The sequence below is a fragment of the Protobothrops mucrosquamatus genome, unplaced genomic scaffold, assembly GCF_001527695.2.
Source record: "Protobothrops mucrosquamatus isolate PMUCROS unplaced genomic scaffold, P.Mucros_1.0 scaffold682, whole genome shotgun sequence".
Taxonomy (NCBI): domain Eukaryota; kingdom Metazoa; phylum Chordata; class Lepidosauria; order Squamata; family Viperidae; genus Protobothrops; species Protobothrops mucrosquamatus.
In genome coordinates, this window is record NW_015386969.1 from 41,469 (window position 1) to 59,196 (window position 17,728).

The window sequence follows — 17,728 nt, forward strand, 5'->3', positions numbered from 1 at the left end:
AGAGAGAGGGGAGAGGAAAGGGAAAGGAAAGAGAGAGAGAGAGAGAAAGAGGAAAGAGAGGGAGAGGAAAGAGGCATAAAATAATTCATTTGCATTTAATTGTAATGGTTCAAAGAATGTTCGGAAAAATGTTCGGCCCTCCAGCACGTTCACTTCATCCAATCTGGCCCTCTTTGAAAAAAGTTTGGACACCCCTGATTTAACGTATTTATATAACCACCCACATCATAAAAATATGACTCTGGATGGCATACAAAATAACAACAATTAAAAACTTCATGACAACCTAAAATCGTCAAAAATAAATAAAAAATAGCTGCAGCCTCACTGCAGGGTTAGTCACTGAACAGCTGATTGGTTTGCTAGCCATTATGAATCAGCTCTGCTGTCAGTCAGCTTGCAAAATTCCAGAAAATTTAACAGCCAGCTTTTGCAGGCTGGTGTGGGCCTGCTCCTTTACACCAGTTTGCATAGACCATCATGATCTATTCTTAAATTGTCACATCTCTCCTTAAAGAAAAGAGTTCTGCCTTGAATACTGCACCGCTTAACATCTCTGAGTGTGAATGGTTTTAGCTTTTCTCCTGCATCGTGTGTCCTTCGGTCTGCTGGGTTGGCTCCCCCTTTCCCCTCTCCTGGAGCAGAGAATGGCTCCCCTTTTCCCCTCTCCTGGAGCAGAGAATAAAATGGTCCACAGCAGGTCAAGACCATGTGGCGTGGAGGTTGCAGGGGAGAGAGAAGCTGATGATCTTCTATTAAAGTCTATCAGAGCAGATGGTCTGTTCTGCTTACTGATTCTGGAGAAAGCTTCAAAACGCTCCTGTCTTCTTGCCCAAAAGCAAGCCAAACTTGTCACCTCAGGAGTTTTCTCCCTTGCCTAATATTCAAGTGGTTTCATTTTATCAAGGCTCATTGATCAAGGGTTATAATGATGGCTCAGCATCTGCGGATGGGTCTACAGGCTCAGATTAGTCATTGTGATAGGAGCAAAAGAGATGGTGGAGAAGAAAATGAAGCTATGCTTCTGTTATGGAAGGCAACCACCATGGAAGGCATTAAGCTTTATAAAATCATCTTGGCATGCAGGCAATACTGAATGGCCATTGCCAGGCCAAATGGTGTCAACTGCATTTGGTAGTTTTGTTAACTGTGCTCCAATGGGGATGCACCATGATTCTAGTGTGGGACAGACCACTTCCAAAATGTGGCAATGGGAGACTTTTGGTCTTGCATCGTAGCAACACGGCTGATGGATTGTGGGACTCCATACCACACAGCTGGTTTTGCCCTGCCAGGGGATCCAAAATGGGTCTAAAGTCGCCCTGGAGAGGCGACAAAGAAGAAGCGCCCCCCCGATGATCTAACAAAATGGATTATAGAGCTGCCAGGAGAATCATTATTGTTTGGGAGACAAAAAATGCACATCCTACCTAATTTGTCTTTCCTATTCCCAACAACATTCACAAAAATACAGGAAGAATCCCCTGGCAAGCTGAACATACTGACTTGGAAAGCTACTTGGCAAAAGAAGAAGGCTAGAGTTAGATTCAAGAGATTTGACTCGATTTACCAGATGGAGTATTATATGATTAAACACTTGTTTAAATATGGTTAAAAGAATAGATAAATTTTGGATATAAAGGGGCCCTACAGTAAGAAGTATAAGATATACAAGTAGTATAGTATCTTTTATAATATATGAAATGTAAAAATATTAGGATGGTGTATATGAATGAAAAGTTTGGATATTTAAAGGTAATTAACTTTGAGAAAATTATGACTGATAAGAATGGTTTGAATACTGAGGGGAAACTAAGCTTAAATAAAATCTTGAAAACTGAACACAATAAGATGACCTTTATAAATACAACTGAAACATAAGCCGATTAGAAAAGATGTTATATGTTGACGTTATTGTTATTTGTACAAACACAAGAAAAATGTTTATATTTAACCTTGTATGTATTGAAAGTATTAAGAATTATATTTGTTTAATGTTGACAAAAGGAGAATACTACTAGAAGAAGAGAAGATCAAGGAAATATATCATTAACTAATATATCGATTATGGAATTATAGAAATTAATTATTATTGATTGTTTTTAAATATACGAACCCAGACAACACGCTGTTTGTTAAGCACTAAAGATTGTTAGTGTTAAAAATCAATAAAATATATTAAAAAAAAACAAAAAACAAAACGGGGCAATGGGTGCTGAATGTGGCCATTTTGATCCCAAAGGAAGGAATAGATGCCAGGTGACGGTGGCATTGTGCTGGGGATGCAGGTGGAGAAACAGGCTCAGCCAGTTCCTTTGTCTTTTGCAAAAATTTGCTTTGTAGAAAGATACCGAGCCATCACTCAGGCAATATGATGTCTGTCCTTACTATTGTTGTATCAGTACTATGATGGCTAGAGAGCTCTAAAAGACACTATAAATCACTAGTAGGGATCCATTGTTGAGATGAAAGCCACTGTTAGCAATAGACTTAGACTTATATACTGCCAATTATGGGGAATGTATATTGGTTATGTAATATTTACTGTGATTTTTATTATTGCCTGTTCACCGCCCTGAGTCCCGTAAGGGAGATAGGGCGGTATATAAATTTAAATAATAATAATAATAATAATAATTGTGGTATTCAGCCGGTTTGCACCGGTTCGGCAGAACCGATACCTAATTTTTGTTGAGTTCGGCGAATTGATTATGATAAATCTATGAGGCGCATCATACTAGTGACGCCACCACCATGGGGCATGTTGTGCCGGTGATGATGTCAATGTGTCGCATGTCACACCGGTGATGATGAATATGTGAGGTGCGTCGCTCCGGTGATAACAACAATGCAGTGATGATAAATATGAGAGCCGTGTTGTGCCAGTGATGACGATGAACAGAACCAGTTGTTAAATTGTTTGAATCCCACCACTATATGCCACTTCATAGTACTTTACAGTTCTCCTAAGTGGTTTACAGAGCCAGCACATTGCCCCCAACAACCTGAGTCCTCATTTTACCAACCTCAGAAGGATGGAAGACTGAGTCACTCCTGGCAGTGAACAAAGTCAGCCTGCAATAATTGCTTTTTTCCCCATTACACCACCACAGCGAAAACACAGTTAGAATTATGAAAGCAGTAGCACTGCAGAAAACTCTAGAGAGTTTTTGTATACACAAAGATGGTGATGCAGGAAGTACTCAGCAACAAACTGGTCAATCCCATTTTTATCTGGCGTGTGATGTGAACTTAGCCTACGACAGGTGGTCAGTTTGGGATATGCCGTATCATATTATACCCAATGTTTTTTTTATTACAAACTACACTGAGCCCATTGCACACAATGAGTTCACATAACTTACTTGTAATATATTTTTCAAATTGTAAGCTACCCAGAATGATTGACTGAGATGGGTGGCTATAGAAATTGAATAAATAAATAAATTACACATTAGGCTAAAAATGATTTTAGGGACATCAAATATCCTTAAAATAGTCATATCATCAAACATACATGCAGGGCTTTTTTTTGTCATAGAACGCCCAGAACAGAGTTCCGGCACCATTTTTGGATGGAACCTTGCAGGGTAGGCAAGGCGGGTTGTGTGACATGTGTGAGTTCCGGCTCTTTTTTTTTTTTTTTTAGAAAAAATGAACTGCATACATGTGATAAACAGAAAAGCTCCCCAGACTGCCCCTCCCCAAACTAAGACGATTAAAGGCCTGGAGACAAAAAACATATTAAAAATGGTTGCACGAATTGGGTATGGCCAGTCTAGAGAAAAGAAGGACTAGGGGTGACACGATAGCAGTATTCCAGTATTTGAGGGGCTGCCACATGGAAGAGGGGGTCACGTTATTCTCCAAAGCACCAGAGGGCAGGACAAGAGACAATGGATGGAAACTAATCAAGGAGAGAAGCAACCTGGAATTAAGGAGAAACTTCCTAACAGTGAGGACAATTAACCAGTGGAACAGCTTGCCTTCAGCCGTTGTGGGTGCTTCATCACTAGAGGTTTTTAAGAAAAGACTGGACAGTCACCTATCTGAAAAGGGTATAGGATCTCCTGCTTGAGCAGGGGGTTGGACTAGAAGATCTCCAAGGTCCCTTCCAGCTCTATTCTGATTGATTGATTAAAAAAAATATCCAGATGGCCTTTCAGAGCCATCAATCAACTTAGTTCCTGACATGTCAGGAATGGGCTCATCCTCCCCTGTGCTGACCTCTGGGGAGTTATCTGGGGAGTTGTCAAAGGGAGGCATTACAGCTGGATTTGCTTAACGATCATGTAATTCATTTAACAACTGCTGTTATTTGCTTAATAACCATGCAAAAAGATAACAAAATTGGACACAACTCACATAACAGCTGCCTTGCTTAGCAATGAAAATTTTGGTCTCCGTTATGGTCCTAAGTCAAGGACTACCTATATATGCCTCCCAGGTGAAGATTATAAATTATTGCAAACTAATATAAAGTAAGAGGAAAAAAAGAACAAAGGAAGATGTCAATGAGATGTAAAGTATATTTATATTACTTTATAATGCAAATTATATTTTTTCTTCCTTACTTTATAACATAATTATATGTATAATTATGTTAATTATTACAAATATTATAATTGCTATACTGTTTATATATATCTACATCCTCATAGTTCCCCACAACAACAACCCTGTGAGGTAAGTTGGACTGAGAGAGAGTGACTGGCCCAAAGTCACATAAAATAAAATAAAATAAAATAAAGAAGAAAAAGGGAAACGAAAGAAAGAAAAAGCAAAAGCAAAAAGTGCAAGAAAAGAAAAAAGTTAAAGGAAAATAGAAAAGAAAGAAAGAAAAGATACAAAGAAGTGATTTCCAATATTCTTTACACAGTTATAAATACAATTAAATTTTAACCTCTCCCTCTAATGCTACTCTTCTTTCTATAATTATCCTAATCATCAAATCACTATATTTTTATGCAAAAAGTCCACAAGAGGTTTCAAGTCACCAGGAAATGTAGTAGTGTCTTTTCTCTATCAAAGAAGTTAGTTGATCCATTTCAGCAGAATCTGTGAATTTTGTTCATAGTGGATCCATCTCTATCCCTGTAATAATCTCATTGAAATGATCATACAGTATATTGAAATAATTTTCCATGGCCTTTTTAAAAACAGTTTATTCATTAGTCCTTAAAGGAAAAGTTCTGTCTTCAGTTGAATATTAATTTTTAAAGCATGTCACATGTTCAATGCCCATAAAAGGGGGTTCAGTTCTTCAGTTCCATGTTTGGGGAGACCATCTTAACTTTTTTAACCTCTCTTGCAAAAGAGTGGGCCTGTTTAAAACCCATCAATTACCTGGATGGAATTGGAAGTGTCTTACTTTGTAGTGCCTTCACTTCCACTTTATCTGCCCTGTTTTCTTTTCTTCCCACCAATCTTGTTTGGCAAGCTCCAGTTATTTATTTATTTTTTGCCTCTGTCTACTCTTTATTTACATTTGACTTAGCTGTTCCACTTATCTCTGCTGTTCCACCTTGATCTATTTGCCTCCCTCAGGATGTATTTAAGCTGCACTAATCTAGGAGGCATGAATTTAGCATAACTTGGCTTTGAAGGATCCCTGCCTTGGTTTGCACTGTGAACAGCTTTTCTCTTTGCTGCACCCTTTTGCAGGCAATTCCCTTGCTCTTGGCAAGTCTTTTTTCTTACACACTACCGTACATCTTTTATGAAATTTTAAATTTGCATGGACCTAAAATGGCTTGCTGAATCACCCTAGTGCAGGGGTAGGCAACCTCGGCTCTTTTATGACTCATGGACTTCAACTCCCAGAATTCCTGAGTCAGCTATGCTGACTCAGGAATTCTGGGAGTTGAAGTCCATGAGTCATAAAAGAGCCGAGGTTGCCTACCCCTGCCCTAGTGTCAGTACAGTATCTTCCCATTAGAACACCCAACCAAAGCTTTGGAAGATCCCAGACAAGATATTCTGGTACTGATGCCTTGTATTTCTCTTCTAGAGTGATATTCAGAGCTTCAGGTATGTAGGGATGATCATATCATCCTTAATTCATTTGTCCAGTTTGAAGTCTTCTTAAATTGGTGGCTATCCCAGTGCAAATGAACCATAGAATTCTCTAAGGTGAAAAGCCAACTTTTTGAGTCCAGGTTCTCTCCAGAAAACAGGTTCTCTATGTTGGCCTCATCCTTACAATAGGAATGGGCAACCTGAAATACGTGGACTTCATGGAGCCTCCAATACCTCCTGCCCAAGATGGAGAGACATAAATTCAAAGCCTGTGAAGTTTTAAACAAGCAAAACTAATACTGTAAGCTTTGTGGAACCAATTAATTGGACTTCTTAAGGACACCCAACCCCATCAGATGCAAAATGGTGATTTGAAATGTTCAACTCACTTCCAGCCTCACAAGTCATGTCTCCTGCAAAATGCCTGGATGCAGCCTCCAGGCAAAAAATTGTTTCCCATTACAGATATAAAGTACTATCTGTACAAAAGGCAAGAGTACCCTTTTTTCTTTTTTTTTTTGGCACTAAGCAGTCTCTATAGGCCCAGACCTTGCATCTCTGATAAATCCATAGACAGTGGAAGAGAATAGAGGTTTAATTTTTCTCCCATAGTGATCTTGGTTGCACTGAGGTCCTTGATGTGGAAAAGAAGCTTGGTTGGTATGGGGTGAAGCCATCTACAAAGATTAGTTAAGTAAAGAACTTCTTCCTTTTCCTGTCACATTTAACTAGGACTTTTTAGTATGACAAAGAGGAGGACTATGGGTGACATGACAGCAGTCTGACAATATTTGAGAAGCTTTCACGGAGAGGAGGCGGTCAACCTATTCTCCAAAGCACTTGAGGACAAGATAAGAAGTAACAGATGGAAGTTTAACAAAGAGTAATCCAATCTAGAACTAAGGAGATATTTCCTGACAGTGAGAAAAATTAATCAGTGGAACAACTTGCCTCCAGAGGTTGTGGGTGCTCCAACACTCGAGCTTTTAAAGAAGAGATTGGATAACCATTTTTCTGAAATGGTATAGGGTTTCCTGCCTTAGCAGGGGGTTGGACTAGAACAGGGGTGTCAAACTGGCAGCCTGCGGGCCGGACGTGTCACGCAGAAACCGCGCCCACCCCATTGCCGGCAATGGCAAAACAGTCCCGATACGTTGCATGACGTCACGTGACGTCGCGAGTTTGACATGTCTGGACTAGAAGACCTCCAAGATCCCTTCCAACTCTGTTATTCTGAATGATCCTGAATTTTAGAGTTTATAGAAATAATAGGAAAACCCCCTTTTCTGTATTGACTTCATTTATTTATTTTATTTATATCCTCCCTTTCTCCTGTTTTCCCCACAACAACCCTGTGAGGTATGTTGGGTTGAAGGAGTGATTGGCCCAGGGTCATCCAGCCATTTTTTTCACTTTCACCCACCTGCATAATTTTATATGGCCCTTATCTATTAAGCAGTTCCAAACATTCTAATATGTGCTTGCAGAAGTGTTGCTGTTTAGCCTGTGACTGTTCTTTGATTGTCCTCGTGGATTCCTGTTCTCCTTTACATTGTGAATAACTATTTCAGTTTCTGTAATCTTATCTGCTTAAGGTTACTATATACATTTAAACAGGGCCTTTTTTTGTCATAGAACGCCCAGAACGGAGTTCCGGCACCTTTTTTGGATGGAACCTTGTAGGGTAGGCAAGGCGGGTTGTATGACGTGTGTGAGTTCCGGCACCTGTTTTTTTTTTTTTTGTTTTTTTTTACAAAAAAAGCACTGCATTTAAAATGTAAGATGATGAATGCCAACTCTGGAGGCTGGAAGGAATATTTCAGTTGGGGTGGGGTGGGGGAAGTAGGCAATATCCACCATGGATGAGGTGGTGTTAGTAACAAGATGGTACTAGGTTACACATAGCAGTAGCAGTTGAATTGTCTGGTGCAGTTCTCAAGTTGGGGAAGCTTTAACAGTTAAGACTATTTTAAAGCATATACTGCAATGTTCAGGTGTTTCTTGCTTCAAAATAATGGGAAGACATTCAGGTGATTGTTATTTAGAAGAAGGCGAGGGACAAGTTGCTTACCCTTGCTTTAGGCTTTGAACTTGCTCAGGAACAGCTGGTATTTTTTGCCAATTTGAAATTCTTACTGTTTTCTTATTGCTACCTAATAATACACTTTTAAAATTCCCTATTAAAGTAAGGGATATTTCCTCTCCTCCATGACTGGAAAGTTGAAAGCTTAATACTTTCTGATCTGATCAAAGTAGGCTTCCAAGTTGACCTGGGGGTGGGGGTGGGGAGAAAAAGAGGTGTACCTGCTTCCTTGCCTTAAACTGCACTTTAGTGTTTAGCAATCAGACACACAAGTTTTTCCCATTGACTGATCAGCCTTCTCCCCATTGGCTATGTCTCTGGTTACTGTGAAAGGCACAGCTACAGGGACAAGTTGAAAAATGGACTCTCCTAGAATATGAGCTTCATTAGTCATTGATATACAGCCGGAGATGCTGAAACTATTCCCAGTTCAGGTAAAATGAAGATTTGGCCCATTCTGGGGATGAAAGGAGTAATTTGTGGAGAATATGAATTAGTCTCCCAAGCTTCAAGCATGTTCCTGGTTGCGGCATTGCTGACAAGTACTCTGTCCTCCCTTCTCCTGGAAATGAATGGTGTTATTAAGTGTAGAGATTGAAACCTTTTCATATTCTTATGCCCCAAAGGCACTTTTGTCAGTACTTCTATTCATTCACTCAGCAGAAGGTGGAGTTCAACAAACAGACTTACACATAACCAGACCAGTGGTAAATAGTTTTGCACAAGCAGATTTATTTTGGGGGAAAAAAGTACTATTTCTGCACAACAATTGAGTTCATAAGCAGAGATATACAGGGTTTGGGTTGGATTATTTGTTCATGTGGCAGGGGTGGGTAGTGCTGTAGATTTGGCAGCTGTAGCCCTTGATATTTTAACAGTGGCCACGGTGTAGTCTGGAGTGAGGAATTCAGGTTTTGGATTGGGATTTCCAGCTTATAAAGGGTGTAAAAAAGCACTTGCAAACAGTTGGAATTTGCTCTTGTTTGTTTGCTTGCTAGCTACAGTGATTTCACAGTATTTTTTTTCTTTCCATAGCACCAATAAAATTTGAAGCCCAGAACAACTTGTTTAACCCAGCTTTCTGTCTATGGGAAACAGGTTAGATGGCTGGTTAGAGATGTCTAAGGTCCCAATAGTGCAAAAACCTGCATGTGCGCTTACACTTGTCATAAGGACCCAGCATTGGGATAAGGAATATTGGGGTCCTGAGCTAAATAATACTCTGGGATCTCACATCTATCCTATTTTTCTGTCTGGAATGGATTCCCTGTTGTGCGATTATGAAGCAGCTCCTGGGGATGGAAGTAACACTCCCCTACAGTATTGGTAAAGTTCAAGGAACCACATGCAGACAGAAAGATGCCCCACACACAGGGTAGCTGGATTGCACAAGTTAAAAATTATCTATATACTTAACATCTATCACTGAATCAGACATACCATGTTAGCAGCTGGATATGTCCTTTTAGCTGATAAGCTGCTATACCTGAACATCTGGAGTTCTGCAGAGAAGTGAAAAGCAGAGAATACCCACTCTTATGATTCAGGAATGGATGTAAGTACACAGGGTCAATATCTGGATTGCAACCATTCGACTTTATCCACACAAAACAGAGTTGCCACCTTATTTGCTCTGACTGCCACAGACTGACTACAGTCAGTTAGCAGTTAATTATGGGTTCCACTCATTTTCAGGCCAGGCCCAGCATCTCCTGCCAAATGTTTACTGTATATACAGGCCATTTAGATGACAGCACTAAACCTTAGGCACTGCAGCAGTAGACAAGATTCTTTTGTATCAGGAGTCCTCTAGGATCTATTCTTCGGTAAACTAAGGCTGGTTGGCTAATATAGCCTTACAAAGTTGTTTCTGTGGATCCCAAGAAGACACATTATGGTAGTAAAGTTGGCAGTGTGTGTGCAACTCTGCAAAATCTGGGCTTATTTGCACATGCTCATGCACCCTATATGTATAACATCACCCAAATCTGGTGCACCCATTTACATTATAATTCTGGAAATCTGGGACAAATTGGAAGCCCCAGCCCATTTTGTTCACATGTCCCACTCACATAAAAGCCATGTGCTAGTTATAATTGTAGACTAGCTGAGACTAACAGTCAGACCAAAGCCTCTGCCACATTTTGCATGGCTCATGCTTTGCCATGCTTGCTAGAGCTATGACCAGTATTGTCATGTTAAAAAGTTATGCTTATACATCTAAGAAAGCTCCTTCCATCTGGATGCATCCCAAAGTGCTTTACAAGCCTCTGAGCGATTCACTGACCTTTGTGCGTTTCGTTGTTAAAATAACACAGTGATCGCTTTTGCAAACACTGCAGAAGTACGGTCACTTCTGGACTAAAGTGCAGCAACTGTCCAACAACTCAGAGCAATGCTACATGCTAGGTTTAAGGACAGCAAGCAAGGAAGAATATTCTACCCAATGGAAACTGCACAAGAAAGTTTCAGGCACAAAGCATCTAAATGGCAGCTAGGGATTCAATGAAGACGCCAGCACAAATACATGAAGTGCTTGCATTATCGGTCTTCCTCTTTCAGCCTAGATGAGACTAAAGCACGCAAGAGATATCATGAGGAGAAGAACAGCTCAGAAAGGGAATATATCAAGCAATCATAGCTAGGCAAAAGTTTTACTTTTGATCTGTTACCTTCAGGCAGGGGTGTCAAACTGCCATCACGTGACGTTGCGAGTTTGACACCCCTGCAAGTTTCAGGAGTGGCTCTGGGAAAGGTTGTTCAATGGCCATGTGTGGATCTAAGGACTAATTTGAATTGGGTCATTACTAGGGTTGCCAACTAACCTAGCACCAACACCCAGAAAATTTGTATCAGTTTATCTAACAGTAAATCTGATCTATACAGAACAACAATCAAACATGCCCACAGCATAGGTCTTTACTGCACAGGAGGTAAATATTTTATATGGCTTTCTGAGATCTACTGTTGAAATTGCAGTTAAAGACAAGGAGATTATGCTCTGACTACTTGAAAAGTTGGGAACCCTAGCTATTAGCCTTATTTTTAACGCACACATCCAGGCCACGGTTAATCATACCATATGATAAACTTTAACAATTAAGTTTCAAACCCCAATGATCTTTAGTTTGCATTCATATGGCAAAACTCAGTTGCAACCCAGTAGACCAGGGGTCTTCAAACTTGGCCCTTTTATGACTTGTGGACTTCAACTCCCAGAATTCCTCAGCCAGGCACGCTGAGGAATTCTGGGAGTTGAAGTCCACAAGTCATAAAAGGACCATGTTTGAAGACCCCTGCAGTAGACCAATCTAACTGATTTCTAGAATACAACTGCTCATACCTGCCAACTGATGGAAATTTACAATTCTACCTAATGCAAGGATATATGCATTGGAGACAACAATTCTGACTTTTGTTGAGATCAGTCGCAATCATTCTTCTTAGTACTGATGTCAATATGATATGACACGAACAACTCCCTACTTCAGTTGCAAACCTCATCAGCTAACCCTGTCTTATTTTAAAGAGCCTTACAACTTGTTTCTGAAACTTTTCTCACTAATCAGGCATATCCAGTTGATGCCTCACCAATGTTATCATTCTGTGTTTTGTCTCCCTCTCCCCCCACTTTGGATTATATGTTTGCATAAATGCTGCTTTTGCAGAGGGGGGTGCAGTAGCACATTCACCTAGCTAAGAACTGAAATGGCTAGCAAATACCCAATAATATATTGTACTCGTGGTTGACCCTTCCTGGAGGTGTTGAGGTAAGGACTCCACGGGTGGTGTAAATTATGCCTCTCTGCTGTAAACAGCAAAGGAGGAGATGATGGTCTCCATCATCTTAGGTTTTCACACATGTTGCTTTATCTGGTAGATTTCTTCCCAGAAGCAAAAGCCATTGTAGCTCATGTGTGTTATTTTTCTGTATCCCTTCATCTTGTCTTCCTTAGATGTTGCTGTTCCTCTGACATTATCTCCCCAGGAAGAGTAATGCTTCACCGAAGCAGAGGAGATTACTTGCCAACAGTAACGTGCTTACAGATTTTGTGCTTGGTGCCCCAGTTATACAAGAGGAAAGCACTTCAGATATTGTCTGGTTTTTCTTTTTTCCCTGGAGTGGCTCCCACTGAGAAGTTTGGTTTTTATTTTATTTTTTTTGAACAAACTTCATTTCCTCTCCTTAATTTTATTCAACACTGAATAAATACTGTGAATGTAATCGAGTGGAAGTGAAGGCAGATCATTTTGAGGAAGGTCTTAATTCAGTGGGAGAGTTACATGCTTTGCATGCAGAAAATCCCAGGCTAGATCCCTGGTGTCTCTGATTAAAATGGTCTTAGGTGGCAGAAAAAAAATCTTTCCCTGAGACCAGGAGAGCGGCTGCCAGTCAAAGTGGACAGTACTGGGTTGGATGGTCCAATGGTCCGATGTACCATAAAAGAGCTTCAGAATTTTCCCGAGGCATTGTAGGTTGGTGCGCCATTGGATGACTTTTTATGGCTCTGCAGTTCTTCTTGACACAAGCTTTTGTGCAAATCACAGTTTCGATGCCAGTTTTTTCTAGTTATAACAGGGTGACTTAAGCTCTCTCCTCCAGTGAGTCTACAATGGAGGGCCTACTTTAAGACAAGCTGTTTGTTCACTGGCTAAATATTCCCTTCCCTCCAACTTTGGTGCTCTACAAAAAGGTACAAAACCAACTTTCTTCTCCAGAAACTCACACACAGAATAACAGCATCTGTGTCTGGACAGAATAAGGGGGAAAATCAGATTATAGAATACAGAAAGACAAGGAATTTATCCTATGCAGTGGAAAGAATATACTGTGCAGAAGTACAGCTAGGATGATATGAGAAAGTTTTTTCTTCTCATGATTCAATGCAGATAAAACTGTTCTTTTGTGCATGTTTCCTCTAAGGGTCCCGGGTGAGCTGCCAATATGAAATGGCACATCTGTCAGCTAGATGCTATAACTAATTGAATATACAGTATCAATGAACTTCCCATTCTCCACCATGGAGTGAACACCAGAAAGTGCTAGACTCCTTTCCTCATTTCTTTTTTGGGTTACTTTTCAGTGACAAAAAACAACCAACGTCTTCAAACTTGGCAATTTTAAAACTTGTGGACTTCAATTCCCAGAATTCTCCAGCTTACCAAAGTTCCTTATGACACACTCAAGGGGGCCGAGGGCATATTCCTTCTTTTTATTCATTCTAACAGGTCTTCCTTGGGCTGAGCCCATGTGTCTAAGTCACTCACATCACTTGCACGGCCTGTTGGGCCAAGAGAGATCCACTGACCTTCCTTGCAATGTAAACACCCCCGGTAAATGGCACAACAGCCTAGCGGGGGGCCACGGGGGGCTAAGATCAGTATCACACCCAGGCCTGGTCAACAGCGGGAAATATGTAAGGAGCAACCACATATCACAGAGCAACCACAAAGTTCAACACTCACAACTTGTTGGAGCATGAGAGTACAAGGATGGCCCTCCTTGATTTCTAAACACCCCCAAACATTGGGGGGATCTAGGTGTGGCTAAGGCCAACCCTTCTGCCCAGCTCTGGTCAACAATGGGAAATGATTCAAGGAAACAAGCACACTGGCACACTGTAGATAAGAGGGGAGAAAGCAGAATTGGCTAAGAATGTTCCCTTTTGGGTGTTTCCCTAAAGACATTGTACATTCCCAGGTGGGTTAGGACATTGGGTGTTTTTCTTGCTGCCCTTTCATGACCCTGCATCCATGTCTCTGCAAGTGCCCAAAGACAGCAGGGCCATCTGCACATATTCTCAACTGATACTTCCTATGCTGTCTCCTAATTCCGGGTCAACAAGCCATGCTATTAGACTTGTGGACTTGCTGGGTGGAGAATTCTGGGAGTTGAAGTCCACAAATCATAAAGTTGCCAAGTTTGGAGACACTTGATCTAGATCTATTTTTCCAAAATAGGTAATATAATAAGCCCGCTCATTTTGCAACAAAGATGGCAGTGTGTAATAGCTTACTTACTGTAAGGCAATTTTGATATTATTTTTAGAACAAAAGAGATGTGCAGAAATGCAGAGGAGAATCGTTATGACTATAATTGTTCTTAGGCTCAATTCTAATTAACAGGTTAGAGATTAATTGGCAGTAGGCTAGATGGGTAGACCAATATTCTACCCTGCTATAAAGCAATTCCGCATGCTTCTCTCAATCCAGCAGTTTTGGAGATACTTCAGTGACAATAAATAAGTGTTCCTCTGGGTCCCTCAAAAGCTTCCTTGCTACTCTCCCTTGATAAGCTCAGAATGGGAGACAGTTACCCGTAGGAAAGATAGGTACAGCTGCTAAATGTGGTGTGTATTCTTTCAGTAACAAATAACTCTTAAGGGGAAAAATAAATTATAATGGATTAGAGATGAGAAACCCTTTCACTACAGAAGGGAGGGGAAAAAAAATCCCATCTGGTTATTGTGACTTCAGTCCGGCATTGAAAAGCGAGGCTGATCAAGGTTGGATGGAGAGTGGCTGGCATTTCTTTTACGATGAATGTAACACATACAGTGCTTAGTAGAAATAGGCTGAAGTGAAATTGGGCGGAGAATTAATTTGTTGGCATTGTTACACTGGGTGGGGGCTCTAGACAAGTGCTGGACACTGTAGCTATTTCATGATATTTTCACACCAAACCATACAATAAAACGTAGAGGTAGATAATCCTAACATTTGCTCTTCTGAGCCCTGGCAGGTGCTGAACCAAACTGGATGCAGATGGTACCATGATCAGAAGTGTTGGTCTCTGCTGTGCTATCAAAATAGTAATTATATTTGCTTTTTAAAAGCAGAAACTACATGTTGGATGTAAGAGCTGACCAAAATCAGAAGTCCCATGTCTCTATCTCAACTCCTCTCTGTCTCAGAATTGCTTAGTAATTGAAAAATATGTGATGAAATCAAATTGCCTGGCCATTCACCTCTCTGAACAGAGGCCAATAAATGAATGGGTTCATTAGGCTACATCTCAACTTTCAGATTACTGGAAGTTGGAGGGAAAACAGATGAAGAGAGTTTTCTGACCCACAGAAAACAGGTTGCATATACATTATTCTACTTTTGGGGCATAATTGTAATCTCTGTCTCTCTCCCACCATGCCCTTTTATTCTGGCCAATTTTAAAGGCTGTTCTGCTCTCATCTCCTTTTCTATGACAATGCTCAACCTTTGCTGCTAGGACAGTGGTTCTCAACCTTTTTAATGCCATGACCCCAACCGGTCGTAAGTCGAGGACTAAACCGGTCGTAAGTCGAGGACTAAACCAGTCATACGTTGAGGACTAAACCGGTCGTAAGTCGAGGACTACCCAACTGGTCATAAGTCGAGGACTTTCCCTGCCTGGGAGCGCCGCGCATGCGTGGTTCCGCCCCCTGCGCCGGCCGAGGCGTAGCTGGCAAGCGGCAGAGACGGAGCAGGCCAACCACCAGCTGGCCCAGCCCAAGGGAGGTAAGGCACCCGCCGGAAAAGGGGAAAAAATGGCAGACAAAAAAAATGGCGGACAGCCTTGCTTGGCGACCCCCGTGAAATGGTCGATCGACCCCAAATGGGGTGCTGACCCACAGGTTGAGAACCACTGTGCTAGGAGGACAAATCAGCTGTGAACCTAGTGATCCTCAAGGATATTAGGCTTTGTGGGCACCCCGTTTTCTCCTCTTGTCCTTCACTGAAGATCTGTTTCTGAGGCTGGGAATACAAAGACCATTGAGAAAGCAATAGCACTTAGACTTATATAACACTTCATAGTGCTTTATAGCACTCTTTAAGGGGTTTACAGAGTCAGCATATTGCCCCCAACAATCTGGGTTCCCATTTTAACAATCTCGGAATGATGGAAGGCTGAGTCAACCTTGAGCCAGTCAAGATCGAACTCCATACTGTGAGCAGAATCAGCCTACAGTACTGCATTCTAACTACTGTGCCACCATGGCTCTTCACCATGATGATGATGATGATGATGCAAGAACTATCCAGATGGCAAAATGAGTGACCTTTCTAGTTTAATATTTCAAACTAAAGGCAAGGAATTCTAAAATGTGAAAAGCCTCTCCATAAATCTCTACTATGAGATGAGTAACAATTAACTTAATTTTCTTATATGGGGCATTCGATCATTCAGATCACAATAAATATGCGTCTTTTCCACCTTCCAAAAGGACATTTATTTCTTAAGCCTCCCCTTAATTCCTAAAAATGAATGAATGGCTCAGAATTTCATTTATCCGCGTTGCTTTTTCTTGTTGAAAATAACACCTGTTCACGCCTCAATGCTGTTATGTATGCCCTATGTTATGTATGCCCTATGTATGCCCACCAAGTTTCTGTATTCTATATCTTCTTATGAGGAGAATCATTAAATATGTTAAAAGATTGCTTCAACACCCCCCGCCCCACAATCTCTTTATTTAAGATATACTTTGTTTTTTAAACAAAGGAAGATTTTTTTCTGCATTTTTAAAATAAGGCATTAAAAATGTTGGTTCTGCTGTACCTTTTAGAAAGTGGAGGTTGAGAAATAGGAGGGAATTAACCAGACACAACAACACTGTTTGCCGATGTCCTATTTGGAGCACAACGTTGCATAAAAGGCTCTAGTGAGTTTAAGCTATTTATTACAGAGTCCTGGTATTTCACTGGCACTTAGCTTTCTTAATATGTACCAACCTGAAAGGGATGGGATTGTCCTCTCAGATGGAGAGAAATACTTTTTATTTAAATCTTTACATCTTCTTGTCCCTCCGTTCTAAGGACATTCCTCCCTTTTCTTGTTGTTACAGTGATGACCAAATGCCTTGGGAGCTCATCGTAAAACCCAGACTTTATCATTAAAGAATGCTGTGTCCTTGGAGGCCATTATTTTCAATGCCATGCTTGGGCATGAAATGACCATTGGTCAAAATTCTTCATTATGTTTTGAGTAGTTGTTCTTTTCTCAGACGGTGATGGATTTAAATCAGAAGCAGTAATATTGAATGCTTACTTGCTTAAAGAACTGCATTTTTCTAGGATGTTCCCTCAACTTAAGCCTCTTGTGTGAGGTAGAAAGATGTCAGTATCCCTCAGGTATAACTGTGGAAACAGTAACTTTTTGCTGTTGAGTTCCACAACTGATGTTAAGCTTTAGAGGACAGGATGGAACATCTATTGTAATAGCACCTTAGATTTCTTAGCTTTCTACCATGTAATACTTTATGAGAAATCAATGTTCTTTATCATTAATAAACTGTCATAATCATTCTTAAAGGCCGGGATAAATAGGGAAAATAAAACATGTAGAAATTAAATGAATAATATCTGAGTCAACACTCTGGGTTGGTTCTGTGCTAGCATGAATTAAAACTATTAAGGGCCAAAGAGAAATCTAGTTAAGGTATTACAGCAAACATCAGCACTGTGACTGCAGGACCCATAGAACCCACCTGACTGAATAACAGATATAAAACTTATCCAAGTTACTATGTATGTTTGTCAGCAGGTGTGATAAGCAAGTGGCCCTATGTCTCTGAGCTCTTATCAATTTATTTTGATTGGATTAATTTTTTTGCACTCCAGTTATGTGTGCAAATTAATTACTTCTACCTT